Source organism: Macaca thibetana, chromosome 2 (genome assembly GCF_024542745.1).
Source record: "Macaca thibetana thibetana isolate TM-01 chromosome 2, ASM2454274v1, whole genome shotgun sequence".
NCBI classification, from domain to species: domain Eukaryota; kingdom Metazoa; phylum Chordata; class Mammalia; order Primates; family Cercopithecidae; genus Macaca; species Macaca thibetana.
Genome location: NC_065579.1, coordinates 95,621,289 through 95,633,509, shown reverse-complemented (window position 1 = coordinate 95,633,509; position 12,221 = coordinate 95,621,289). Strand labels below are relative to the sequence as shown.

General features: G+C 37.5%; 1 protein-coding gene and 1 pseudogene across 6 annotated transcripts in view; one reads left to right on the top strand and one right to left on the bottom strand.

Moving 5' to 3' along the window:
• ULK4 (unc-51 like kinase 4) overlaps nt 1-12,221 on the top strand; it is a 709,752-nt gene that overhangs the window by 484,784 nt on the left and 212,747 nt on the right. The window lies entirely within an intron of this gene.
• Nucleotides 2,186-2,982, bottom strand: LOC126948529 (40S ribosomal protein S6-like; annotated as a pseudogene).

The window sequence follows — 12,221 nt, the reverse complement described above, 5'->3', positions numbered from 1 at the left end:
TTTTCTGCTAAAATTGAGCTTAGTGTGTGTTTTTTTTTTAGAGGCACAACATTAAGTTGTACAGCATGATCTCTGCAGCAATCCAGCCAAACTAAGTTTCATAAGTGAAGGAGAAATAAATCCTTTAACAGATGAAAGCAAATGCTTAGAGATTTTGTCACCACTAGGCCTGCCTTAAAGAGATCCTGAAAGGAAGCACTAAAAATCGGAACAACCGGTACCAGCCATTGCAAAACGTGCCAAAATGTAAAAGAACATTGAGGCAGAAGAAAACTGGTGATCAAAAACTAATGAGCCAAATAATACCAGTTAATATCATAATGGCAGGATAAGTTCACACATAACAATATTTAACCTTAAATGTAAATGGACTAAATGCTCCAATTAAAAGACACAGACTATTTGAGACCTTTCTCTTTTGATGTAGGCACTTATTGCAATAAACTTTTTTTCTCAGAACTGTTTTTGCTGTATCCCATAAGTTTTAGAACTTTGTATCTCCATTTTCATTTGTCTCAATTTTTTAAAAAATTCCCTTTTAATTTCTTTATTAACTCATTGGTTGTTCAGGAACGTGTTGTTTTTCATGTATTTGTCAGTTTTCCAAAATTACTCCTGTTGTTGGATTTTAGTTTAATACCATTCTAGTTGGTAAAGGTACATGTTATTATTTCAGTCTTCTTAAATTTGTGAATACTTGTGAAGACATGTCAAGACTTGTCCTCATGTGTAATCTATCCTGAAGAATGTTCCATGTGTGCTTGAGAAGATTGTATGTTTTGTTGCTGTTGGATGTTTGTTCTGCATATGTCTGTTAGTTCATTGGTCTAAAGTGTTGTTCAAGTCCAGTGTTTTCTTATTAATTTCTGTCTGGATGATTTGTCCATTGCTATAAGTGGGGTAAGTCTCATACTATTCTTGCATTGTAGTCTCTCTCTCCATTTAGATCCGTTAGTATTTGCTTTATACAATTTAGGTGCTCTGATGTTGGGTGCATATATATTTACAGTTGTTATATACTCTTGTTGAATTGACCCTTTTATCATTATATAACATCTTTCTTTGTTTCTTTCTGTAGTTTTGGTTTAAAGTCTGTTTTGTTTAATATAACTAGAAGAATCCCTGCCCTCTTTTCATTTCCCTTTGCATGGAATATCTTTTTCCATTCCTTCACTTTCAGTTTGTGTGTGTCCTTAAAAGTGAGGTGAGTATCTTGTTAGGTGGCTTATAGTTAGGTCTAGTTTTGTGGTCTTTTTGTTGGAGAATTTAATCCGTTTATGTTCAAGGTGATTATTGATAGGTAAGGACTTCTGTTTTTTTTTTTTTTTTTTTTTCTGAGTCTGATTATCAAAGAACAGGAAACAACCAAACACCGCATGTTTTTGTTACTCAAAAATCTATGCATTGGGAAAGTTATACCTGATGTAAATGACGAGTTGATGGGTGCAGCACAGCAACATGGCACAGGTATACATATGTAACAAACCTGCACGTTATGCAAAGATGTACCCTACAACTTAAAGTATAATAATAATAAAAATAAATTAAAAAAAAAAAAAAAAAAAAAAAAGAAACCAGATTGGAAAAATTTTTTGCAATCTACTGAAATCAAAAAATCCAGAAAAAAAAAACTCAAAAAAAAAAAAAAAAAAAAAAAAAAAAATGCAGAAATCAAACCGGTCTTCTGTGTCGCTCGCAAAGGGAGTTGGAGACTGGAGCTATTCCTATTCGGCCATCTTGCTCCGTCCCCTATATCTTTTTTGGCATTTAATTGTTCACAGTAGTCTCTTATGGTTTTTTTGTATTTCTGTTTAAAAATGTCTTCTCTTTCATTTCTGATTTTATTTGTTTGAGTCATCTCTTTTTTTCCTTAAAGGTTATCTCAATCATTTTTTTTTTTCAAAAATACAAGTTCAGTTTATTTTAGTATTGCTTAAAAATAGTTCTATTTCTCTGTTTTCTGCTCTGATATTTTTTATTTTTCTGCTAAAATTGAGCTTAGTGTGTTTTTTTTTTTTAGAGGCAAAACATTAAGTTGTTTGGATTTGAGACCTTTCTCTTTTGATGTAGGCACTTTGCTGAACTTTCAGACTTAGAAGTAGAAGCTCACAGACAGTCTGGTCTCTTATTGCTGTTGGAGTTATTTGTTACTCAAAAAATCTTATTTCTGACTGGATTCAGACTCTTATTTCTGACTGGATTCAGACTTAGAAGTAGAAGCTCACAGAGAGGAAAGTCTGCGTCTCTTTGCAGTTTGTTCCTGGCGCTTCTCCTTAGCCTCCTTCATTCTCTTGGCCAAAAGTTAGCATATTCTGCAACCTCTTCCTTGTTTTTCTTAGTACGCTGCTTCTTCAGAGCAATACACCGCTGTTTGTGCTGCAGGACATGTGGAGTAACAAGACGCTGAATCTTGGGTGCTTTGGTCCTAGGTTTCTTACCTTCTTTGTTTAAGGGCTTTCTTACAACATACTGGCGGACATCATCTTCTTTAGAGAGATAGAAAAGTTTGTGGATTCTGCTAGCTCTTTTGGGGCACAGGCGGTGAGGCACTGTAGTATCAGTCACTCCAGAAATATCCTTCTCTCCTTTTTTTAAATTTTTTTTTACAATAACCAAGTTGAGAACACTCAGATTGGCATCCACCATGCAACCATGAACTGATTTTCTCTTTCTTTCTCCCGTTCTCCTTGGTCTGTAACAGAAATGCCCCTTACTCAGTAGCAGGCGGACACGGCCATGGGTCAAGACACCCTGCTTCATGGGGAAATCTTGTTTGTTGTTCCTACCACTGATTCAGACCACATAACCCTTCCACTCTTTACCCAGAGCGTCAGCAGCAACTTCTGTGGCCATACGCTTCTCATAAAAAGTACAAAGTTTGCGTTCATCGTCCACTTCAATGAGTTTCTGGCAGCCAGTGGCTGGGAAGGAGATGTTCAGCTTCATCTTGAAGCAGCTAAACGCCTCCGAGGTGCCACAGAAAAAAGCAGACTTCTGTTGTTTTATTATTTTATGGTTGTTTTGTTTCTTTCTTCCTCTCTTGTCTTCCTTTGCAGTTTGATGGTTTTCTATAGTGATAGGCTTTGACTCTTCTGTTTTTGTTTTGTGTGGCTACTATACATTTTTATTTTGCGATTACCATGAGACTTACATAGAACATCTTTAACAGTCTGTTTTAAGCTGCTAACTTAACTTTGTATACAGCTTTACAATTTTATTCCCCTTCATTTTATGTTTTTGATATCAGAATTTACATCATTTTGTAATATGCATTTTTTAACAGTTTATTTTAGCTATAGTTATTATTATTAGTTTTTTTCCTTAGAACCCTCATACTAGGAGTAAAACTGCTTTACATTCCACCATTAGAGTTCTAAAGTATCCTGAATATGGCTTTATATTACTTATACCATTGAGTTTTGTGATTTTGTGTGTTTTATGTTATTAGTGGTTTTTTGTTCTAACTTAAAGAACTCCCTTTAGCCAGTCATGTAAGGCAGGCCTAGTGGTGATGAATTCCCTTAGCATTTGTTTGGGAAGGTTTTCCTTTTTCATTTTGGAAAGACAATTTTGTAGGGTAAAGTATTCTTGTTTGGCAGCATTTTTTCCTTCAGCCCTTTGAATATATCATCCCACTCTTTCCTGCCCTGCAGGACTTCTGTAAAGAAATCTACTACTGACATTGTATTGGGACTCCCTTGGATGTAATGTGTTTCTTGTTGCTCTCAGCATATTTTCTTCATCTTTGATTTTTCATAATTTGATTATGTGTCCTGGTGAACTCTTCTTTTGGTTTACTGTGATTGAAGACCTCTGTGCTTCCTCTACCTGAATGTTGGCATCTATCCCTAAATTAAAAGAGGTTTTCAGCCATTAGTTCCTTTAAAAATGCTTTCTGGTTTTCTTTCTTTCTTTTTTATTTTTTCTTGAATTCTTCTTATGCATAGGTTAGGTCTCTTCATGGTATTCCATAATCCTTATAGGCTTTTGTCACTCTTATATATTTATTTATTTGCAGCTCCGATTGGATAATTTCAGATGTTCTATCTGCAAGTTCACTGATTCTTCAGTGTAAAGGAGCCTGATGTTGAAGCTTCCTGTTTGCATTTTTCAGTTCAGTATTGTCTCTAGTATTTCTGTTTATAAAATTTGACCGTTTCTTTAGGGTCTGTTGTTGCAGCTTTGTTAGTTTCTTTTGGAGATATCATGATTTCCTGATTCTTTGTAATTCTTGTGTTCTTGCATTGGTGTTTGTGCAGTTGAGGAGATAGCCATCTTTTTAGGCTTTTAAGGTGTTTTTCTTTTTTGGCAGGGATAGACCTTCACTCTTTCATTTAGCTTTTATTGTAGATGGGCCAGCTTTAATAGCCATGGGCAGGAAAGGAAGAGCTTGTTTTGGGCTCTCTAGATGGCTGGGCTGCTGCCTTTGCTCTCAATTTTGATGAGGCAGCTGGCTGGGCTGTTCTATCCGGTGAGACCACTGGATGATCTCTGGCAATACAGTTGGTCCATCATTGAGCCGGGCCACAGGAGTATATTCTCTGGCCAGATAGTTTTACTATTTGAGTTCATAGTTGAACAGGGTTGCCTGAGAGGGGGCTGAGATCAGGATGCTGATTGGAATGGCTGGGAGCATCTGCTATGCTCATTAAAAATGCACAGTTGATGTTTGTCTCTCTGTCTAGGCAGGCTCTTGAGGTGAGCTTCGAAGCTTGACTGAGTGCTGTTTAAACTCCTGGATGTGTCAGATAGAGCCTCTGCTCTTTGTAGAAATTTGCTGTGGTGATTGTCTTGCTCCCTGGATGTGAGGCTTTGGGGCAAGGTATGAGGCTGGTCCTGGAGGCTAACTGTGTAGGAATTTAAGCTGGGTAGAACTTTTGATCACTTCTGGAGTGACTAGCTGAGCTTTTCAAGTTGGATGGGCTATTAGCTGGTACCACTGATTGGGCACTGCTGCTGACAGGTACACAAAGCTAACACCATATCTATGTCCTGGTTGCTTTGTACTACACCTGCTTTGTTTCTACCTAATCCCAGTTGGTCTAGTGGTACCATTTTCCCCTGTTTTCTCCATGAGGATAGGAGTGGGCTTTCTGGAAAGTGCTACAGGATGCTAGAGAAGACGGTTGTCCACCTCTGGTTCTCTTTTCCCTCTGTAGAAACCCCAGTCCCTGGAGAATCCTCTCTTTGTGGCACTATGCTAACCTCTGGGAGGAGGAAGGGTGGTATAGTCAAAATAAGACCCTTTATCTTACCTTTTCATGTGGAAAAGGTCCATAAACCACCCAGGTGACTCAGGCTTATTCCCAATTTTGGAGGATTTCACCAAAGTGTTCATATCTTTGGATAGTTGCTGATAGAACTTTCTGTGGAACATGGGGAAACCTAAGACCTCCTATTCTTCTATTTTGCCGACATCCAACTAGACATTCTTGACACCCATTTTCTTTTTAATTCTAGTTATTCCTTGGTATCCATTACTTTACATTGTCATGATTTCTACTCTATTATATTAGCACCTTTGCCTTCATTTCCTCTGTAAATCCTTGCCCCTGTTTGGGACTTACTCAACCCTCAGAGGTCTTTGACTCTGTTTCTCTCTAAATTTGACTCTCCTTTGGGGAATTTTCTGTTCTCTCTGATCATCTTTTGCTTCTTTTTGTTGTTGTTGTCTTTTAGTTTTAACTGTTACCTAGTTTTTAGGGCTTAATCTCCTTTGAACATTGGCACTTTGAATGCCCCTTTGTTATATCAAACTCAGCATATCTTAAAAGTTAACTTAAAATTACCCAGAAACTCACTTCCCCATTTCTTCTAGTGAGAGTATAGTGCCAGGAACAGAGCAAGTGCTCAGTAAATTTTATTAACCCAGTGAAGACAGCACATACTGCTTCATTTATCTTCCTGAAGCATTCCTCTAGTTTGTCCCAACCTGTTTTTTCTTAGCCCTGCATTTTTGAATTTAAGTATATATGCAGTAAAAGGTACAAATCTTATATTTAGTTTTGAAAAATGTATGCACTGCTATAACCAATAACCTATCAATATATAGAACATTTCTATCACCCTAGAAAGTTCCATCTTCCCCTCTCCTAGAAATAACTTCTGTTCTGACCCCAATCAAGAGAGTCAGGTTTTCTTTAGAACCTTAAATAAATGTGTTCATACAACTTATTTCATAGAATTCTTTACTTTTTGGAATCTGTCTCTCAGCATTTTTTTTTTTTGAGATTCATCTATGTTCTTGTAAAGTTCAGTGTTTGATTTTTTTAGCTGCTGAGTGATATTCTATCGTATGATTATATCTTAATTTGTTTAGTCTCCTGTTGATGAACACCTGGGCTATTTCTAGTTTGGGGCTTTTTTTGTTTGTTTGTGACAGAGTCGCACTCTGTCACCCAGGCTGGAGTGCAGTGGCGCAATCTCAGCTCACTAGAGCCTCTGCCTCCTGGGTTCAAACGATTCTCCTGCCTCAGCCTCCCGAGTCGCTGGGATTATAGGCATGTGCCACCACACCCAGCTAATTTTTTGTACTTTTGGTAGAGATGGGGTTTCACCATGTTGGCCAGGCTGGTCTCGAATTCCTGCCTCAAGTGATCTGCCCACCTTGGCCTCCCAAAGTGCTGGGATTACAGGTGTAAGCCACGGTGCCCCACCGTAGTTTGGGGCTGTTTTGAATAAAGCTCTAATGAATCTTTATGTGGACATATGTGTTCATTTTACTTGGATAAATACCTTGGAGTAGGATTTCTGGATAATATGATAAATGTATATTTAAATTTATTTAAACTAAAAATGCCAACTGTTTTTTCATCAGTAATATATGTGAGCCCTGGTTGCTGCACATCATTACTAACATTTTGTGTTAGTTTTTTAGATTTTAATTATTTATATCTATGTGTGGTGATATCCCATTGTGATTTTAATTTGCGTTTCCCTGATGATAGTGATATTGAACACTTTTCATGTACTTATTGACTATTATACCTTTTGGGAACTGGCTCTTCACATATTTTACCCATTTTTAAAACTTGCATTATTTGTACTTTTATCGAGTTGTGGGAATTGTTTGTATATTCTGGATACAGGTTTTTGGACACAGACATACACATATACACACACATACATATATATACACATACATATATACACGTGGAGAAAGAGAAGAATGTTTTCTCCTGTTCTTTGGCTTCCTTATTTATTTTTTAATACTACCTTTTGATTTGTGAAAGCTTTAATTTTTAATGAAGTCTAATTTATCAATTTTTTAAAATTTTTATTATACTTTAAGTTCTAGGGTACATGTGTACAACGTGCAGGTTTGTTACATATGTATACATGTGCCATGTTGGTGTGCTGCACATATTAACTTGTCAGCATCCATCAACTCGTCATTTACATCAGGTATAACTCCCAATGCCATCCCTCCTCCCTCGCCACTCCCCACATTTGGCCCCGGTGTGTGATGTTCCCCTTCCTGTGTCCAAGTGATCTCATTGTTCAATTCCCACCTATAAGTGAGAACATGTGATGTTTGGTTTTCTGTTCTTGCGATAGTTTGCTGAGAATGATGGTTTCCAGCTGCATCATCCATGTCCTTACAAAGGACACGAACTCATCCTTTTTTATGGCTGCATAGTATTCCATGGTGTATATGTGCCAATTTTCTTAATCCAGTCTGTCACTGATGGACATTTGGGTTGATTCCAAGTCTTTGCTATTGTGAATAGTGCTGCAATAAACATATGTGTGCATGTGTCTTTATAGCAGCATAATTTATAATCCTTTGGGTATATACCCAGTAATGGGATGGCTGGGTCAAATGGTATTTCTAGTTCTAGATCCTTGAGGAATCGCCATACTATTTTCCACAATGGTTGAACTGGTTTACAGTCCCACCAACAGTGTAAAAGTGTTCCTCTTTCTCCACATCCTCTCCAGCACCTGTTGTTTCCTGACTTTTTAATGATTGCCATTCTAGCTGGTGTGAGATGGTTATCTCATTGTGGTTTTGATTTGCATTTCTCTGATGGCCAGTGATGATGAGCATTTTTTCATGTGTCTGTTGGCTGTATGAATGTCTTCTTTTGAGAAATGTCTGTTCATATCCTTTGCCCACTTTTTGATGGGGTTGTTTGTTTTTTTCTTGTAAATTTGTTTGAGTTCTTTGTAGGTTCTGGATATTAGCCCTTTGTCTGATGAGTAGATTGCAAAAATTTTCTCTCATTCTGTAGGTTGCCTGTTCACTCTGATGGTAGTTTCTTTTGCTGTGCAGAAGCTCTTTAGTTTAATGAGATCCCATTTGTCAATTTTGGCTTTTGTTGCCGTTGCTTTTGGTGTTTTAGACATGAAGTCCTTGCCCATGCCTATGTCCTGAATGGTATTACCTAGGTTTTCTTCTAGGGTTTTTGTGGTATCAGGTCTAACATTTAAGTCTCTAATCCATCTTGAATTAATTTTCGTATAGGGAGTAAGGAAAGGATCCAGTTTCAGCTTTCTACTTATGGCTAGCCAATTTTCCCAGCACCATTTATTAAATAGGGAATCCTTTCTCCATTTCTTGTTTTTGTCAGGTTTGTCAAAGATCAGATGGCTGTAGATGTGTGGTATTATTTCTGAGGGCTCTGTTTTGTTCCATGAGTCTATGTTTCTGTTTTGGTACCAGTACCGTGCTGTTTTGGTTACTGCAGCCTTGTAGTATAGTTTGAAGTCAGGTAGCGTGATGCCTCCAGCTTTGTTCTTTTCACTTAGGATTGCCTTGGCAATGTGGGGTCTTTTTTGGTTCCATATGAATTTTAAAGCAGTTTTTTTCCAATTCTGTGAAGAAAGTCGTTGGTAGCTTAATGGGGATGGCATTGAATCTATAAATTACCTTGGGCAGTATGGCCATTTCCACAATATTGATTCTTCCTATCCATGAGCATGGTATGTTCTTCCATTTGTTTGTGTCCTCTTTTATTTCACTGAGCAGTGGTTTGTAGTTCTCCTTGAAGAGGTCCTTTACATCCCTTGTATGTTGGATTCCTAGGTATTGTATTCTCTTTGAAGCTATTGTGAATGGGAGTTCATTCATGATTTGGCTCTGTTTGTCTGTTACTGGTGTATAAGAATGCTTGTGATTTTTGCACATTGATTTTGTATCCTGAGACTTTGCTGAAGTTGCTTATCAGCTTAAGGAGATTTTGGGCTGAGACAATGGGGTTTTCTAAATACACAATCATGTCGTCTGCAAACAGGGACAATTTGATTTCTTCTTTTCCTAATGAATACCCTTGATTTCTTTCTCTTGCCTGATTGCCCTAGCCAGAACTTCCAACACTATGTTGAATAGGAGTGGTGAGAGAGGGCATCCCTGTCTTGTGCTAGTTTTCAAAGGGAATGCTTCCAGTTTTTGCCCATTCAGTATGATATTGGCTGTGGGTTTGTCATAAATAGCTCTTATTATTTTGAGATACATTCCATCAGCACCGAATTTATTGAGCGTTTTTAGCATGAAGGGCTGTTGAATTTTGTCAAAGGCCTTTTCTGCATCTATTGAGATAATCATGTGGTTCCTGTCTTTGATTCTGTTTATATGCTGGATTACATTTATATATTTACGTGTGTTGAACCAGCCTTACATCCCAGGGATGAAGCCCTCTTGATCATGGTGGATAAGCTTTTTGATGTGCTGCTGGATTCGGTTTGCCAGTATTTTATTGAGGATTTTTGCATCAATGTTCATCAGGAATATTCATCTAAAATTCTCTTTTTTTGTTGTGTCTCTGCCAGGCTTTGGTGTCAGGATGATGTTGGCCTCATGAAATGAGTTAGGGAGGATTCCCTCTTTTTCTATTGATTGGAATAGTTTCAGAAGGAATGGTACCAGCTCCTCCTTGTACCTCTGGTAGAATTCAGCTGTGAATCCATCTGGTCCTGGACTTTTTTTGGTTGGTAGGCTATTAATTATTGCCTGAATTTCAGAGCCTACTATTGGTCTATTCAGGGATTCAACTTCTTCCTGGTTTAATCTTGGGAGCGTGTAAATGTCCAGGAAATTATCCATTTCTTCTAGGTTTTCCAGTTTATTTGCGTAGAGGTGTTTATAGTATTCTCTGATGGTAGTTTGTATTTCTGTGGGGTCGGTGGTGATATCCCCTTTATCATTTTGTATTGCGTCCTTTTGATTCTTCTCTCTCTTCTTCTTTATTAGTCTTCCTAGCAGTCTATCAATTTTGTTGATCTTTTCAAAAAACCAACTCCTGGATTCACTGACTTTTTGGAGGGTTTTTTGTGTCTCTATCTCCTTCAGTTCTGTTCTGATCTTAGTTATTTCTTGCCTTCTGCTAGCTTTTGAATGTGTTTGCTCTTGCTTCTCTAGTTCTTTTAATTGTGATGTTAGGGTGTCAATTTTAGATCTCTCCTGCTTTGTCTTGTGGGCATTCAGTGCTATAAATTTCCCTCTACACACTGCTTTAAATGTGTCCCAGAGATTCTGGTATGTTGTATCTTTGTTCTCATTGGTTTCAAAGAACATCTTTATTTCTGCCTTCATTTCGTTATGTACCCAGTAGTCATTCAGGAGCAGATTGTTCAGTTTCCATGTAGTTGAGTGGTTTTGATTGAGTTTTCTTAGTCCTGAGTTCTAGTTTGGTTGTACTGTTGTCTGAGAGATAGTTTGTTATAATTTCTGTTCTTTTACATTTACTGAGAAGTGCTTTACTTCCAACTATGTGGTCAATTTTGGAATAAGTGTGATGTGGTGCTGAGAAGAATGTATATTCTGTTGATTTGGGGTGGTGAGTTCTGTAGATGTCTCTTAGGTCCGCTTGGTGCAGAATTGAGTTCAATTCCTGGATATCCTTGTTACCTTTCTGTCTCGTTGATCTGTCTAATGTTGACAGTGGGGTGTTCAAGTCTCCCATTATTATTTTATGGGAGTCTAAGTCTCTTTGTAAGTCTCTAAGGACTTGCTTTATGAATCTGGGTGCTCTTGTACTGGGTGCATGTATATTTAGGATCGTTAGCTCTTCCTGTTGAATTAATCCCTTTACCTTTATGTAATGGCCTTCTTTGTGTCTTTTGATCTTTAATGGTTTAAAGTGTGTTTTATCAGAGACTAGGATTGCAACCACTGCTTTTTTTTTTGCTTTCCATTTGCTTGGTAGATCTTCCTCCATCCCTTTATTTTGAGCCTATGTGTGTCTCTGCATGTGAGATGGATCTCCTGAATACAGCAAACTGATGGGTCTTGACTCTTTATCCAATTTGCCAGTCTGTATCTAATTTATCAATTTTTTAAAGACCGGGTATTTTGGGATCCTCAGAAATCTTGCCTACCCCCTAGCTGCAAAATCTTCTCTTACATTTTCTCCTAGAGCCTTTATAATTTTAGCTTGTATGTTTAGATCTATCATTCATCTGAAATTAGGTTTTGTATATTGTGTGAGGTAATGGTCAAGGATCTCTCTTTTTCCCCCCGTTTGGATACTTAGCTTTTCCTTACCCTTTTCTTGAAAAGGATTTTTTTCTGAAGAATTCCTTGTTGAAATTCATTTGACCATGTAATTGTGGGTCTGTTTCTGGACTCTGGCATTAGAAATATCTGCATGAACTCTTTTTTCTTAAAGAGATAGATACTTCCTATCTCTGTTTACTGAATCAGTGACTCAGTAGCAATGAACACCCCGAGTGCTCAGACCATGGTCTCTAAGTACAAATTATCATTGAACGAAACCAGGGCTCCTTGTAGAAGCATCTAATGCCCAGTCAGAGGCAGGAATTCTATAATATGAACTCAGGGCACATTATTATAGCAGAAGCAAGGATACTTTCAAAGAGCTTTTCATGGCCAAAGGTAGAACATATTGAGCATACAAATGAATAGTGACTGAAATCAATTAAAACCCATAATATATATTATTTAAAAATTCAGTATATTCACAATGATGCTGCAAAATGAATGCATTAGTAACTTTTTGTAGTTTCTGTTTTCCTCTACCTTTCCCACTTCACACCTTGTTTATCTTTTGTAGTTGCTAACACTCCAAAATCATTGTTCTGAAAGTGGCAAATGACAGGAAAGAATAAACATTTATCTTGCCTTTCCTTTTCAAAATAAGAACCCTTGAATCCATGGATCAGTTTTAGCATCACTAAGACAAATGGTGTATCTTTCCGAATAAGATGCAACAGGAAATCCAAAGAACCCAGCCCCAGGTATTATTGCCATAGGAATTGAA